At 46.4% G+C, this 17,059-nt stretch overlaps 2 pseudogenes; one reads left to right on the plus strand and one right to left on the minus strand.

Annotated features, from left to right (window-relative positions):
* Positions 1–321: 321 nt before the first annotated feature.
* LOC149979865 (uncharacterized) lies at positions 322–2,178 on the plus strand (annotated as a pseudogene).
* A 6,507-nt stretch (positions 2,179–8,685) lies between these two features.
* On the minus strand, positions 8,686–11,458 carry LOC149979866 (uncharacterized; annotated as a pseudogene).
* Positions 11,459–17,059: the final 5,601 nt, after the last annotated feature.

A 17,059-nucleotide genomic window follows, 5' to 3' on the forward strand; every position in this document is an offset into this window, starting at 1 on the left:
ACTTTTTCCCTTTTTTTCTGACGTGTTTAATCACAGAAGCCTTTTATCTATTTGCTGATGATAACACAATGATGATAGAGCACTGAAGTGCTACAGTTCTATGTGGCCAATTTCAAGCCATATGTATCGAATTTAAAATAAAATAAATCGTAACATGAAAAATAAAGTTGAAAATGTAATCTTGATATTTTCGAGGGAGCAATGGATATTGAAATAAAAAAACAACCAATCAAATGGCTTTTTCTCTATTGGCTACTTAATCAGAAGGTCTGATGTCACCACTATACGTAAAATCGTTCCCTGTGTCTGCATGTTCTAAACATGGTGAACCAGTTACCAAAACCTGTGCCGAACTTGGGCAACAGGTAAGTCATATGTTTACCAAAGTAGTTACATGGATTGTCATTAAATGTATTAGATAGACATGCTTCTAATGTTCGAGCATTATTGATCCGTGACAATTTTGAAGTACACTAGCTTATTTGACTGGCTTTGGTGTCAGACTAGCTAGCCAAATGGAAATGGAATAAATCACAAGACTGTATGCCTGTAACGTTACAGCGACCCACTGTCAATCGTAGTGAAAGGTTTGTCCGTATGTTCTCCCAGAATAAATAAATGAATGAGTGAGTGAGTGAGTGAGTGAGTGTGTGTGTGAGAGTGAGTGTGTGAGAGTGTGTGAGAGTGAGTGAGTGAGAGTGAGTGTGTGAGAGTGAGTGTGTGAGAGTGAGTGTGTGAGAGTGAGTGTGTGAGAGTGAGTGAGTGAGAGTGAGTGAGTGAGAGTGAGTGTGTGAGAGTGAGTGTGCGAGAGTGAGTGCATGAGTGAGAGTGAGTGAGTGAGTGAGTGAGTGTGAGTGAGTGAGTGTGAGTGAGTGAGTGAGTGAGTGAGTGAGTGAGAGAGAGTGAGTGAGAGTGAGTGTGTGAGAGTGAGTGAGAGTGAGTGCGTGCGCGCACGTATGAGATGAAACAGAAACAACAATAAATAGCTATTCCCATAACAATACCTGATAATCTTTCCTGATACCAGCTGGTTGGTTGACAATTTTCCACATTTCAAATGACCGTATTCACAGGGAGGCGCATTATGGAGATGCTTCTGTACAGGTTGAGTTGCAACACCTTCCTCTGGATCTTGATTACTTACAGTTTATCTGCACCAATGAGATTATATGTATCAACTCACTAGCAAATCAAGTAGACTTGCCTCAAGAAGTAGTGCAGGGTCTGTGTAGCCTAGTCAGTGCTGAAATGGAAGAAAGATGTGCCTCATCAATTGTTGTTGTTGGTGAAATGGATCTGCCTGTACCTTGCATCGCCAAACTGCTTGGCATCTCAACACAAACTGTTCAACGCAGAATGCAGGAATACAGTATCGCGGTGAGGGGAACATACCACCAAATGACAGATGAGGAGCTGGACAATGTGGTGGCCACAATTATGACAAGTTCACCACCATTAAGCTACGAAATGGCGAGAGGACGTCTGAAAGCACTAGGTCATCGAGTCCAGTGGATTTGAGTGTGGGACTTAATGCATCGTGTCAATGCTGCAGGAGTACAGGAAATATTGGCACAACTTGGATGTGTTGTCAGAAGAACATACTCTGTTCGGAGTCCTCTTTCCTTCCTACATGTGGACACCAACCACAAGTTGATCAGGTAAGCTCAGACCACCTTCATCTTAGGGGTACACATTTAGTCATGTAACTCATTGCCCATATAATGCTGCATATTTTATATTTCACCACAAGATGGCTGATTTGGCAAGTATACAAAATGTTCTTTCAACAGATATAGCTTTGTAATTTTTGGTGGCATAGACGGCTTCTCATGAAAGGTAATTGATGTAGAGAAGCATGGCTTTCCATTAAGGTAACAGCTTCATTCCCTCAGTAGTGCTTTGTGGAATCAGGCATTTGTTTGTATATGGACACCGTTGGTTGCTTTGTATATGGTCTCGAATCAGACCATATGCCAGGTCTGACTGAGGCCTTGTCTATCAAGACAGATACATATTTACATTGACCGAGTTTCATACACCACATAGAGGAGACTGATTCAACTGCACATTGAATTATGATGGAAAGTTGTCTTAATTTTAACCCTTGTGTGTGTGTCTTTCAGTATGTAAACCTCTAGGGTGAGAGCAGACCAAGGCTTGGAGAATGTGGACAGTTAGCTAGCTAGGTAACGGTACATATGGTCACCATGACGACACTCTTACATCATGAGATTGAATTCACATTTCACTCTTTATGGACAGCTACTTGGTTTACTGAAAGCACACATTCAAACTAGTCATACAGATCTGATTGTATCTGAATTATCCTTAGCAAAATGTTCTGGACTAGCTGGCTGTTTATGATAGAGACATTCAAATTTGGTCAAGTAGGTTAATGCTTTTCCCTTGTCCATTCATCAAGCTAATGTTCACCTTGTGTTCAGCAGAGAGATTATTCAGAGGTGGTTTCGGCTGCACACAGCCTCATCTCTGTGCTGACCCGGACTGTTTATCAGGGTCAGAGTCCAGTGCCACTGCATCAGCAAGCTCAGGTGCATCAATTTCATGATAAGGGGCATCATCAGCAGACAGAGAGCTGCATTCCTCCAGTAACCAGGAGATGGCCAGGTGCATATCAATGGTCCCAGAATACAGGAAAAAAATCATTTTACTGTCTAAATGCAAAACATCATAGGGTCTAGCCACTGTGCTGATGATTGATCAATTCAGCCAATAATCTGTAAATGATGTATTACTTTTCTCATTACCATACTTCTCTCTCTCACCCTTCTTCCGGGAACACCAGGCAAAGACTACATAGGTCTGGAAACCTTTTATTGTCATTTTATACGTCCTAAATTGGGCCAGGAACCGAAAGGTTGCTGGGTCAAATCCCAGAGTTGACAAGGTAAAAATATGTAATTCTGACTTGCCTTGTTAAATAAAGATTAAATAAATAAAAATATATTATAATAATATATTGTGCAGCTTCCTGGACATCCTTCAGATGCAGTCAAATCTCTGCAGTAGTCTCTTTTTCCCTGGGGAAGATTCCACAGTTAGTGAATTGGTTTTATTACTAGTTATGTTGTACGAGACAGTCAGATATATTTCTAAATTTAATTGATCCTTTTTCAGCCAGATGTTGACTATATAGACTATGTGAACCTCCAGGGCTGCCATAGAGTCAGATAATAAACTACTTTCAGGACTTTGTTCAAGATGTGGAAACTGCAGGTGAGCTTCAGTCTTGTATTTTCTTGTTGTTGAAATTGTCAACATTAATGGTCATAAACCAACAGGATTGAGAAGATAACCAATAATGTGTTCAGTTGCTGATTACCAGTTTATTTCTTTTTTTCTTTTTTCTTTCACCAGGTAGGCCAGTTGAGAACAAGTTATCATTTACAACTACGACCTGGCCAAGATAAAGAAAAGCAGTGCGACAAAAAATAACAAAACAGAGTTACTCGTGGGATAAACAAAAGTACAGTCAATAACACAATAGAAAAATCTATATACAGTGTGTGCAAATGGAGTAAGGCAATAAATAGGCCATAGCAGCGAAGTAATCACAATTTAGCAAATTAACACCGGAGTGATAGATGTGCAGATGATGCTGTGCAAGTAGAAATACTAGTGTGCAAAATAATTAAAAAGTAAATAAAAACAATATGGGGATGAGGTAGGTAGTTGGATGGGCTATTTATAGGTGGGCTGTGTACAGCTGCAGCGATCGGTAAGCTGCTCAGATAGCTGATGCTTAAAGTTAGTGAGGGAGATATTAGTCTCCAACTTCAGCGATTTTTGCAATTTGTTCCAGTCATTGGCAGCAGAGAACTGGAAGGAAAGGCGGCCAAAGGAGGTGTTGGCTTTGGGGATGACCAGTGAGATATACTTTGCTGGAGCGAGTGCTACGGGTGGGTGTTGTTATGGTGACCAGTGAGCTGAGATAAGACGGAGCTTTACCTAGCAAAGACTTATAGATGACCTGGAGCCAGTGGGTCTGGCGACGAATATGTAGCAAGGGTCAGCCGACGAGAGCATACAGGTCGCAGTGGTGGTTGGAATATGGGGCTTTGGTGACAAAACCGATGGCACTGTGATAGACTGCATCCAGTTTGCTGAGTAGAGGGTTGGAGGCTATTTTGTAAATGACATCGCCGAAGTCGAGGATTGGTAGGATAGTCAGTTTTACGAGGGTATGTTTGGCAGTGTGAGTGAAGGAAGCTTTGTTGCGAAATAGGAAGCCGATTATAGATTACATTTTGGATTGGAGATGCTTAATATAATCTCAAATGAGAGTTTACAGTCTAATCAGACACCTAGGTATTTGTAGTTGTCCACATATTCTATGTCAGAAACGTCCAGAGTAGTGATGCTAGTTGGGCGGGCGGGTGCGGGCAGCGATCAGTTGAAGAGCATTCATTTAGTTTTACTAGCGTTTAAGAGCAGTTGGAGGCCATGGAAGGATAGTTGTATGGCACTGAAGCTCGTTTGGAGCTTAGTTAACACAGTGTCCAAAGAAGGGGCAGATGTATACAGAATGGTGTTGTCTGCGTAGAGGTGGATCAAGGAATCACCTGCAGCAAGAGCGACATCGTTAATGTATACAGAGAAAAGAGTCGGCCCGAGAATTGAACCCTGTGGTACCCCTATAGAGCCTGCCAGAGGTCCGGACAACAGGCCCTCCGATTTGACACACTGAACTCTATCTGAGAAGTAGTTGGTGAACCCAGCGAGGCAGTCATTTGAGAAACCAAGGCTGTTGAGTCTGCCGATATGGTGATTGACAGATTCGAAAGTCTTGGCCAGGTTGATGAAGATGGCTGCACAGTACTGTCTTTTATCGATGGCGGTTATGATATCGTTTAGTACCTTGAGCGTGGCTGAGGTGCACCTGTGACCAGCTCGGAAACAGAATTGCACAGCGGAGAAGGTACGGTGGGATTCGAAAAGGTCAGTGATCTTTAGAAACACCGGGCAGGATGGATATAGGTCTGTAACAGTTTGGGTCTATAGTATCACCCCATTTGAAGAGGGGGCAGCTTTCCAATCTTTAGGAATCTCGGACAATACAAAAGAGAGGTTGAACAGATTGGTAATAGGGGTTGCAACAATGGCAGCGGATAATTTTAGAAAGAGAGGGTCCAGATTGTCTAGCCCAGCTGATTTGTATGGGACCAGGCTCTTTCAGAACATCTGCTATCTGGATTTGGGTGAAGGAGAAGCTGGGGAGGCTTGGACAAGTAGCTGCGGGGGGTGCGGAGCTTTTGGCCGGGGTTGGGGTAGCCAGAAGGAATGCATGGCCAGTCGTAGAGAAATGCTTATTGAAATTCTCGATTATCGTGGATGTATCTGTGGAGACGGTGTTTCCTAACCTCGGTGCAGTGGGCAGCTGGGAGGAGGTGCTCTTGTTCTCCATGGACATTACAGTGCCCCAAAACTTTTTTGGAGTTAGTGCTACAGGATGCACATTTCATTTTGAAAAAGCTTTCCTTTGCTTTCCTAACTGACTGAGTGTACTTCCCTGAAAGTTGCATATCGGGGGGCTATTCAATGCTAATGTAGAATGCCACAGGATGTTTTTGTTCTAGTCGAGGGCAGTCAGGTCTGGAGTGAACCAATGGCTATATCTGTTCTTAGTTCTACATTTTTTGAAAGGGGCATGCTTATTTAATTAAGATGGTGAGAAAATTACTTTTAAAGAACAACCAGGCATCCTCCTCTGATGGGATGAGGTCTATATCCTTCCAGGATACCCAGGCCAGTTCGATGAGAAAGGCCTGCTCGCAGAAGTGTTTTAGGGAGCGTTTGACAGTGATGAGGGGTGGTTGTTTGACCGCGGACCCATAATGGATGCAGGCAATCAGGCAGTGATCTCTGAGATCCTGATTGAAAACAGCAGAGGTGTATTTGGAGGGCAAGTTGGTCAGGATAATATCTATGAGGGTGCTCATGTTTACTGATTTAGGGTTGTACCTGGTGGGTTCCTTGATAATTTGTGTGAGATTGAGGGTATCTAGCTTAGATTGTAGGATGGCCGGGGTGTTAAGCATATCCCAGTTTAACAGAACCTAACAGAACAAACTCTGAAGATAGATGGGGGCAATCAATTCACAAATGGTGTCCAGGGCACAGCTGGGAGCTGAGGGGGGGTCTATTACAGGCGGCAACTGTGAGAGACTTATTTCTGGAGAGAATAGTTTTTAAAATTAGAAGCTCGAACTGTTTGGGCACAGACCTGGAAAGTATAACAGAACGTTGCAGGCTATCTCTGCAGTAGATTGCAACTCCTCCCCCAACTCCTCCCCCTTGTTGTAGTTGGGGATGGAAATCTCAGAATTTTTGGTGGCCTTCCTAAGCCAGGAATCATACACGGCATGGATATCAGGGTTGGCGGAGTGTGCTAAAGCAGTGAGTAAAACAAACTTAGGGAGAAGGCTGTTGATGTTAACATGCATGAATCCAAGGCTTTTACTTTTACAGAAGTCAAGAAATGAGAGGACCTGGGGACACGTAGGCCCTGGGTTAACCTCCACATCAGCCGAGGAACAGAGGAGGAGTCGGATGAGGGTGCGGCTAAAGGCTATCAAAACTGGTCGTCTAGTGCGTTGGGGACAGAGAATAAAAGGAGAATATTTCTGGCCGTGGTAGTATAGTTTCAGGGCATAATGTACAGACAGGGGTATGGTAGGGTGCGGGTACAGTGGAGGTGAACCTAGGCATTGAGTGATGATAAGAGAGGTTGCATCTCTGGACGCATTAGTCGCATGTGTGGGAGGTGGGACAAAAGAGACTTCTGAGGCATGTTGAGTGGGACTAGGGACTCTACAGTAAAAAGCATTATCATGGTAAAATCTTTTGGATTACTTACTCAGTAACATAGTCCAATTACTTTGTTACTTTTAGCTTACTTTGCTTTGAAAAGCCATAGAACATATTATGAACACAGCATTGTTTTTCACATGGACATTCTCACATTGTCACTATCACAAACACACACCGGTAACTGTGTTTCAGGAGAAATGAAGAAAAAGGAATCAGCAGGTGAACAAGTAGGAGAGGAAGAAGATGGACAAGAAGTGGATCCATCCAGACTAACCGTTCCCACTGTCCTTAAAGTTATGCAATGGCTGATGGGTCAGGGGTACAAGCCACTACTGCTGTCTGAACAGGAGGTCTATAAAACTGTCTTCAAATTTGACCATGAGTGTCGAGTCGAATGCCAGTGCACACCCTAGCACTACAGTCAGTGCTAGCTCAAACATAATCACATTCCTCACAGCACACCAAACCTCTTATGAAGATTTTAAAACCATCATGATACAAGCCATCACATCAGGTGGAGCATTCCACAGTGTGAATACTCAATGGCCTTACACGTTGAATGAAACTTGTCAGATTTTTCAGTTTTCTCCTTCTGGTCTTAAGTAATTGTCACACACTTAGTGGATAATGGATTGCTAGTTTTCATTGGGAAGGCAGATGAAGCGTTTTTATCAAAAGTAATCACTTTTGCATGTGAACACAGAATCCTACTCATTAGTCGACATACTCAACATGCACATGCTTAATTGCATCACTTTTGTTTTGTTTCTACGTTACATATTGTATCACATGACATTCAGATTGTTGACCGTTTCTATTTCAAGGGTTATTTTCCTTCAATATTATCACTTTTTCCCATATAGCAAAAACATTTTTGAGAAGGAACATTTTAAGTTCTCACATTTAATGAATGATGACTGCAGCTCTTTTGTATTTAAACACTTAGATTTTAGACTACATTTTTGTCATTTAAATTAACATTGATTCTGTTGCCCATAGTTTGTAGGCAGATTGTGGAGGAAGCTAACTTCTTGAGGGATATGCTCAGTGTTAGACTGTGATGTCATGCCTTCCACAGACTCCAGGTATGTATGCACCCTAACACAAGACAATTGTGTTCCGGAACTATTGCTTGTATAAAATAACTGTTGTGTAAACAATATGATTGTATTATCACCTACCAATATGTAACCATTTACTCTTTCCGTTCTTCCCTGTGAAATCAGAAATAGATTTCCCCTGCAGCTGCTTCATTAAAGATGTTTCTGTTATACAATTAAAAAGTCTCTGCCTCAATCTTTGGAAAAAACTTTCCACAACATTAGTAACCAATCAAAATCAGCCAATTGATCTCAGTTTGCCCGGAACACATTTCATAACATTGCAGCAATTTTAAAATGACTGGACTAAATAGATATTCCTTGCAACAGTATCAAGCAGAGATCCATCAGACATAAGCATCATTCAGTAAGTAGCAGCAGGTAGTTCAGGACAGATGCAGAAATATCTTGTCCATAGGCTCGAGCTGGTGAGGTTGGGTCGATGGCTGCTCTGAGCAGTGTCATATCCTGCTCTGTCACCGGGCAATCCACTGGTGGGACCACAATTCCCTGGCCATGTTCCTCCGGCAGGCAGGCGTCGTCCCCATCCAAGTTGTTTAAATCATATACATGGAAATCATGTTAATTTACAAACAACCACCTTTTTTCAGATAAGACTAATAGCTTTTTCAATACGGCTCCTTTAAATCTATACCTCCACATTGCCAAGGACGGTGACAGGATGCTGTGCTTGTCTTATTTCCCATGGCTGGTTGGGGGTCAGATTTTGCTCTGTGCGCAGGGAATGGTTATCTTATCCATTAGTAAAGGTGTCTAGGTCTGCTTGGAGGTGCGGGAGGAATACAGCGTGCACACAGAATAGGTGAAGGCTGTTTGACTGGTCAAGGGAGCCCTCATCTTCCAAAGTGTAGGACATTGTAAAATATGTGTGACACGGCCATCCACATGTCCTGCCATAACCGTTCAAACCTGAAAGCGAGATGGAACGTCATACACAGTCCTCTGCCCTACACAACTCACTATTATTATTTTAACCTTTCTGAGCATAAGGAGATGTAATTGGTCAAGGTATTCTAAGGCACTTTGCATTTCTACTTCACCTTCTCCTGTTGAATTGAACCGTTTCTATACTCAGTCGCATGTGAGAGATTGAATTGACATTGGATTCTATAGCTGGGTTTCCATCCAACTGACGAAAGATTTTCATGCAAATATAAAAAAATGTGCATAAAGAAAACATGCAAAATTTCCCATAAGTTCGTCTTTCCATCAAACGGACTTGTAGAACATACAAAATCAGTGCGTGTTGACGTAGTGTACACAAAATGCATCACATTTTCAAGTCTACGCATAGTTTTGTCACAAAAACTGTTGTGTTAAATAGCAAATGTGCCCACTCTGGTCTTGACACGTGCTCTCTAGCTAAAATACAACAGCTTCACGCACTGTAGGCTGTGCAGGTAGACTAGTCTATATGATGAGATTATTATGGATGATATATTTTTATTTGTGAAACGGCAGCCATGTATCAATCGTCATGTCCCCAGAATAAGACTCTAAATATTTATAGCAAATTTGCATCAAGATAACTGTGCACATTCACCATGCTGTGAAGTTCAGAATTGACTTAATCTGTAGCCTAATAAACTGCATGGTTTCCTGAGGCATACAGAACATACTGTATCATCGGGTGACTAATTTGACTTCGATATGATGGTTATTATATCAATATTTGCGCACAAAAGCGTCTCCACTGACATTTCTCGCATAATTAATTTTACCAGCAAAAAGATCGCACCATGTCGAACAAACTCCTTGTTTGAATAAGGCACTCCTTTGCGAAACATTCAGATACCAATTATGCATGAAACAGCACAGCTTGTCTTCTCTACTCAGTGTAGGGATTATAATCAATTGATTATGGGAATTACAAGTTAAAATCAAATGACATTCAGTGTGTGCACGTGAACTATGCGTATGGATCTGCATGTAACAACCGCAGAATAAAAACAGGAAGAAACCAAAACATGAAACAAGGGGGGTAGGGCTTTAAGAAGGGAAAATAGTGGGATGTGTCTGTGTATGAGTGAGTGAGCAGGTGTTGTGTGGGAGGGAGAGCGTGTACACGGGACTTAAGCAGGTGTTGTGTGTGTGTGGGGGGGAGGGGGGGGGGGGGGATACGGGATTTAAGTGTAGGCCACCTGCCTAACTATACTTCAGAAAGTATAGTACCAGTCAAATTGTAATAATATGTGGTCATACTCTATGTATTCAGCATACACACGAATAGTGGAGATAAAGCTTCCCCTGCCACAACCACAAACATGAAACATGACACAGACACAAGGGTTATAATCAAGGCAACTGTTCATCATAATTCAAGGTTTAAATCAATCAGTGTGGTGTATGAAACTCGGTCAACGTAAATATGTATCTGTCTTGATAGACAAGGCCTCAGTCAGACCTGGCATATGGTCTGATTCGAGACCATATACAAAGCAACCAACGGTGTCCATATACAAACACATGCCTGATTCCACACAGCACTACTGAGGGAATGAAGCTGTTACCGGAAAGCCATGCAAGGTCAGTTGATGCTTTGTTGTTGGTTGCTGCACCTAGGTACATAATCTATAGGATATCATTGTGAAACTGATTGTGTAATACAAAAAAATAACACATGTATATAAAACTGCTGTTGTGTAATTCAAACCCATTTTGAATAGAAAGCATTGGATTACCTACATTGAGTCAGATGAACATTACCGACTTCAAATACCATTGGAAATCAATCGGTTACCTTTCTTGAGAAGCCATCTATGCCACCAAAATTTACAAAGCCAAATCTGTTGAAAGACTGTTTTGTACTGTTTTGTATACTTGCCAAATAAGCTATCTTGCAGTGAAATATTACAGAGACAGCATTGAGTGGGCAATGAGTTACATGACTAAATGTATACCCCTAAGATGAAGGTGGTCTGAGCTTACCTGATCAACTTGTGGTTGGTGTCCACATGTAGGAAGGAAAGAGGACTCCGAACAGAGTATGTTCTTCTGACAACACATCCAAGTTGTGCCAATATTTCCTGTACTCCTGCAGCATCGACACGATGCATTAAGTCCCACACTCAAATCCACTGGACTCGATGACCTAGTGCTTTCAGACATCCTCTCGCCATTTCGTAGCTTAATGGTGGTGAACTTGTCATAATTGTGGCCACCACATTGTCCAGCTCCTCATCTGTCATTTGGTGGTATGTTCCCCTCACCGCGATACTGTATTCCTGCATTCTGCGTTGAACAGTTTGTGTTGAGATGCCAAGCAGTTTGGCGATGCAAGGTACAGGCAGATCCATTTCACCCAACTCATCAACAACAATTGATGAGGCACATCTTTCTTCCATTTCAGCACTGACTAGGCTACACAGACCCTGCACTACTTCTTGATTTGCTAGTGAGTTGATCAATATAATCTCATTGGTGCAGATAAACTGTAAGTAATCAAGATCCAGAGGAAGGTGTTGCAACTCAACCTGTACAGAAGCATCTCCATAATGCGCCTCCATGTGAATACGGTCATTTGAAATGTGGAAAATTGTCAACCAACCAGCTGGTATCAGGAAAGATTATCAGGTATTGTTATGGGAATAGCTATTTATTGTTGTTTCTGTTTTGTCTCACTCTCTCATACGTGCGCGCACGCACGCACTCACTCTCACACACTCACTCTCACACACTCACTCTCACACACTCACTCTCACTCACTCACTCTCACTCACGCTCACTCACTCACTCTCACTCACTCACTCACTCTCACTCACTCATTCATTTATTCTGGGAGAACATACGGACAAACCTTTCACTACGATTGACAGTGGGTCGCTGTAACGTTACAGGCATACAGTCTTGTGATTCATTCCATTTCCATTTGGCTAGCTAGTCTGACACCAAAGCCAGTCAAATAAGCTAATGTACTTCAAAATTGTCACGGGTCAATAATGTACGGACATTAGAAGCATGTATATCTAATACATTTAATGACAATCCATGTAACTACTTTGGTAAACATATGACTTACCTGTTGCCCAAGTTCGGCGTAGGTTTTGGTAACTGGTTTACCATGTTTAGAACATGCAGACACAGGGAACGATTTTACGTATAGTGGTGACATCAGACCTTCTGATTAAGTAGCCAATAGAGAAAAAGTCTTTCATTTTTATTTTTATTAATTTAAACTTTTGTCACGTTCTGACCTCTATTTCTGTTGTTTTGTATTTATTTAGTATGGTCAGGGCGTGAGTTGGGTGGGCAGTCTATGTTTGTTTTTCTATGTTTTGGGGCATTTCTATGTTTTCGGCCTAGTATGGTTCTCAATCAGAGGCAGGTGTCATTAGTTGTCTCTGATTGAGAATCATACTTAGGTAGCCTGGGTTTCACTGTGTGTTTGTGGGTGATTGTTCCTGTCACTGTGTTTGTTGTCACAGGATAGGCTGTATAGGTTTTCACGTTCCGTTTGTTGTTTTGTAGATTTGAGTTATTTCATGTATCGTTCAGTTTTCCATTAAAGAACATGAATAACCACCACGCTGCTTTTTGGTCCGCTTCTCCTCCTACAGACGAACGTCGTTACAGAATCACCCACCCAAACAGGACCAAGCGGCGTGGTAACGGGCAACAGCAACAGCAGCAGCAGGAGAAGGAACAGAGGCAGCAGCAGCAGGAACAGCAACAGCGAGATCAGGATTTTGGGACATGGGAGCAGAATCTGGACTACACAACTTGGGAGGAGATAGACAGGTGGGCGGTCGACCCAGGGAGAGTGCCGGATCCCGCCTGGGATTCGATGGAACAGTGCGCAGAAGGTTACAGGAGAATGAGGTTGGCGACGCAAGCACGGCGGCGCGGACGGAAGCCCGAGAGTCAGCCCCAAAAATGTATTGGGGGGGGGGCACAGGGGGAGTGTGGCAGAGTCAGGAGTCAGACCTGAGCCAACTCCCCCCGTTTATCGTGAGGAGCCAAGGAGGAGCTCAGAACCAGAGCTGGTGTTGGAGGTGAGCGAAGCAGAGACTGTGAAGGAGTTAATGGGGAAATTGGAGGAGAGAGATATGAGGGATTTGCTGGTTTGGTGCATGAGGCACGACATTCGCCCGACGGAGCGTGTCAGGGATTTAATGGCACCGGGGTCAGCTATCCATACTCATCCTGAGGTGCGTGCGAGGGGTCTGGTGAAGACTGTGCCAGCCTCACGCACCAGGCCTCCTGTGCATCTCCCTAGCCTTGCACGTCCTGTGCCATCTCAGCACTACGGTGCTCCTAGCAGTGCTAACTGTGGCGGGCGTGGTGCTGGTCAGGCACCGTGTTATGCAGTTGTGCGCACGGTGTCCCCAGTACGCGTGCTTAGCCCGGTGCGCTACATCCCAGCTCCCCACATCTGCCGGGCTAGGGTGAAGATCCAGCCAGGGCGGTTGGTGCCAGCCCTGCTCTCAAGATCTCCAGTACGCCTTCACGGTCCGGTCTATCCGTCACCACCTCCACGCACCAGCCCTCCGGTGGCAGCCCCCCGTACCAGGCTGTCTCTCCGGCCCATCCTTACAGGGGCTTCCTCCTCTCCAGCGCTGCCGGAGCCTCCCACCTGTCCGGCGCCTCTGCCGGAGCCTCTCGCCTGTCCGGCGCCGCTGCCGGAGCCTCCCGCCTGTCCGGCGCCTCTGCCGGAGCCTCCCGCCTGTCCGGCGCCTCTGCCGGAGCCTCCCGCCTGTCCGGCGCCTCTGCCGGAGCCTCCCGCCTGTCCGGCGCCGCTGCCGGAGCCTCCCGCCTGTCCGGCGCCTCTGCCGGAGCCTCCCGCCTGTCCGGCGCCTGTCCGGCGCCGCTGCCGGAGCCTCCCGCCTGTCCGGCGCCTCTGCCGGAGCCTCCCGCCTGTCCGGCGCCTCTGCCGGAGCCTCCCGCCTCTCCGGCGCTACCAGGGCCTTCCTCTTCTCCAGCGTTGCCGGAGCTTCCCGTCTGCCCAGCGCCAGCTGAGCTTCCCGTCTGCCCAGCGCCAGCTGAGCTTCCCGTCTGCCCAGCGCCAGCTGAGCCTCCCGTCTGCCCAGCGCCGCCAACGCCGCCCGTCTGCCCAGCGGCGCCAGCGCCGTCCGTCTGCCCAGCGCCGCCAGCGCCGCCCGTCTGCCCAGCGCCGCCAGTGCCGCCCGTCTGCCAGGAGCCGCCAGTGCCGCCCGTCTGCCAGGAGCCGCCAGTGCCGCCCGTCTGCCAGGAGCCGCCAGTGCCGCCCGTCTGCCAGGAGCCGCCAGTGCCGCCCGTCAGCCAGGGGCCGCCAGTGCCGCCAGTCAGCCAGGGGCCGCCAGTGCCGCCAGTCAGCCAGGGGCCGCCAGTGCCGCCAGTCAGCCAGGGGCCGCCAGTGCCGCCAGTCAGCCAGGGGCCGCCAGTCAGCCAGGGGCCGCCAGTAAGCCAGGGGCCGCCAGTGCCGTCAGTCAGCCAGGGGCCGCCCGAGCAGCTGCCCCTCTGTCCAGAGCAGCTGTCGCCCCTCTGTCCCAAGCTGCTGCCGCCCCTCTGTCCCGAGCAGCTGTCCCTCTGTCCCGAGCAGCTGCCCCTCTGTCCCGAGCAGCTGCCCCTCTGTCCCGAGCAGCTGCCCCTCTGTCCCGAGCAGCTGCTGCCCCTCTGTCCCGAGCTGCTATCGCCCCTCTGTCCCGAGCTGCTATCGCCCCTCTGTCCCGAGCAGCTGCCCCTCTGTCCCGAGCAGTTGTCCCTCTGTCCCGAGCAGCTGCTTCACCTCTGTCCCAAGCTGCCCCTCTGTCCCGAGCAGCCCCTCTGTCCAGTGGGGTCATTGAGAGGGGTGGCCATGGTGAGTAAGCCAGGGAGGCGGACAATAAGGCGGACTAAGACAATGGTGAAGTGGGGTCCGCGTCCCGCGCCAGAGCCGCCACCGCGGACAGACGCCCACCCAGACCCTCCCCTATAGGTCAAGGTTTTGCGGCCGGAGTCCGCACCTTTGCGGACAGCAACATGGTAGCAACATGGTAGCAACACATGGTAGCAGCACAAAACATGGTACAAACATTATTGGGCACAGACAACATTGATTCCTCATTGATTGGGTTAAGATGAACCGTCACCTCAAAACTAGTGGACCAATGGATACTCATTGTCTACGCCTCCCTCCAAACTCTTCAAGAGAAGAAAATTGCCAAAACTCGCAATTGAAAAAACTGGCAGTGAAATCAAAGAAACAGACATGGAAAGCAAAGATACGTGTAGCGTAACCAAAATATACTAAATGCAGGCAAGAGCAAAGGCTAAATGGATTTAAAAGGATTGGTTGATGGGAATGTTTAACTTCAAACAATTTTGGCAGTCGTTTTCAAAATGTTTTAAAAATATAATTTGACAGAATTTTGCTCTCGCTTTAAAAATGATTTTTTTTAAAATTCTATACATTTTGCTTTTAATTTAATTTAAAAAAAAATTAAACATCCATAATTTAACCCTCCTTCGATAATATAATGCTTACCGTTTCAACTTTATTTTTCATGTTTCTGATTAATTTGATTTTAAATTCAATACATATGGCGTGAAATTGGGCCCATACAGTTCCTAGCTCTCTTTAGTCAGCGAGTGAGGGGCATGTTGAACATCTTGGAAGTCATCATTCCTTTGAACAGTATCTCTCTCTCTCTTCTCTCTCTCTCTCTCTCTCTCTCTCATAGAGCTGAATGCAGTCAGCCCAACAGTATTTTTGTTTTCTATTTCTCTCTTCCTCTACTAAGGTACATTATTCCTGATAGAGAGAAAGGAATTATCCGCCATGATTTTATTCTTATTATCTTGCGGGCTAGATCACTCTGTGGTGCTTGCTGGGAGCTCTGCGTGCCGCTTGACAGCTTCGGCTTATTTAAATGAGCGTGTCACTAAGGCCAGGTGTGTGTGTGTATGCGTGTGTGTCTGTGAGTGTGTGAGTTGTGCGTACGTGTGTGTGAGTGTGTGCGTGAGTGTGTGTGTGTGAGAGAGTGAGTGTCACGTCCTGACCTTAGTTCCTTTTTATATCTCTATTATGGTTTGGTCAGGGCGTGAGTTGGGGTGGGCATGGTTCCCAATCAGAGGCAGCTGTCATTCGTTGTCTCTCATTGAGAACCATGCTTAGGTAGCCTGTTCCCACCTGTGTTGGTGGGTAGTTGTTTTCTGTTTTGTGTATTGCACCTTGCAGAATTGTTTGTTTGTTGTTTTTGTTCAAGTGTTCGTATTTATTAAACGTATTATGAAAACTTACCACTCTGCACCTTGGTCCTCTTCTCCTTCTCCCGACGACATTCGTTGCAGAACTACCCACCACCAAAGGACCAAGCAGCGTGTAATGGACTCCTGGACATGGGAGGAAATATTGGACGGCAAGTGAACCTGGACACAGCCGGGAGACTATCTCCATCCGAAAGAGGAGCTGGAGGCAGCTAGAGCAGAGCGGCGACACTACGAGGAATTGGCTCGAGGTAACGTGCACGAGAGGCAGATTAGCGAAGTCAGGTAGGAGACCTGAGCCAACTCCCCGTGCTTACCGTGGCGAGAGAGTGACCAGGCAGGCACCGTGCCTGGTGAGTCCTGTGCCTGCTCCCAGAACCAAGTCTCCCTCCTGTCCGGAGCTGCCAGAGCCGCCCTCCTGACCGGAGCTGCCAGAGCCGCCCTCCTGTCCGGAGCTGCCAGAGCCGCCCTCCTGTCCGGAGCTGCCAGAGCCGCCCGTCTGTCCGGAGCTGCCAGAGTTTCCCGTCTGTCCGGAGTTGCCAGAGCCGCCCATCTGTCCGGAGCTGCCAGAGCCGCCCGTCTGTCTGGAGCTGCCAGAGCCGCCCGTCTGTCCGTAGCTGCCAGAGCTGCCCGACAGTCCGGAGGCGCCAGAGCCGCCCTTCACTACGGAGCCGCCAGAGTCTCCCGCCTGTCCGGCACCGCCAGAGTCTCCCTCCTATTCTGGACCCGCGGTGAGGGTACTTTCACGTCCTGACTTTAGTTCCTTTTTATGTCTCTATTTTGGTTTTGTCAGGGCGTGACTTGGGGTGGGCATTCTATGTTTTTCATTCTATGTTTTGTTCTGTGTGTTGTATTTCTATCTGTTTGGCCTGGTATGGTTCCCAATCAGAGGCAGCTGTCAATCGTTGCTTAGGTAGCCTGTTCCCACCTGTGTTGGTGGGTAG

The sequence above is a fragment of the Oncorhynchus mykiss genome, chromosome 11, assembly GCF_057628025.1.
Source record: "Oncorhynchus mykiss isolate SJ-2025 chromosome 11, ASM5762802v1, whole genome shotgun sequence".
NCBI lineage: Eukaryota > Metazoa > Chordata > Actinopteri > Salmoniformes > Salmonidae > Oncorhynchus > Oncorhynchus mykiss.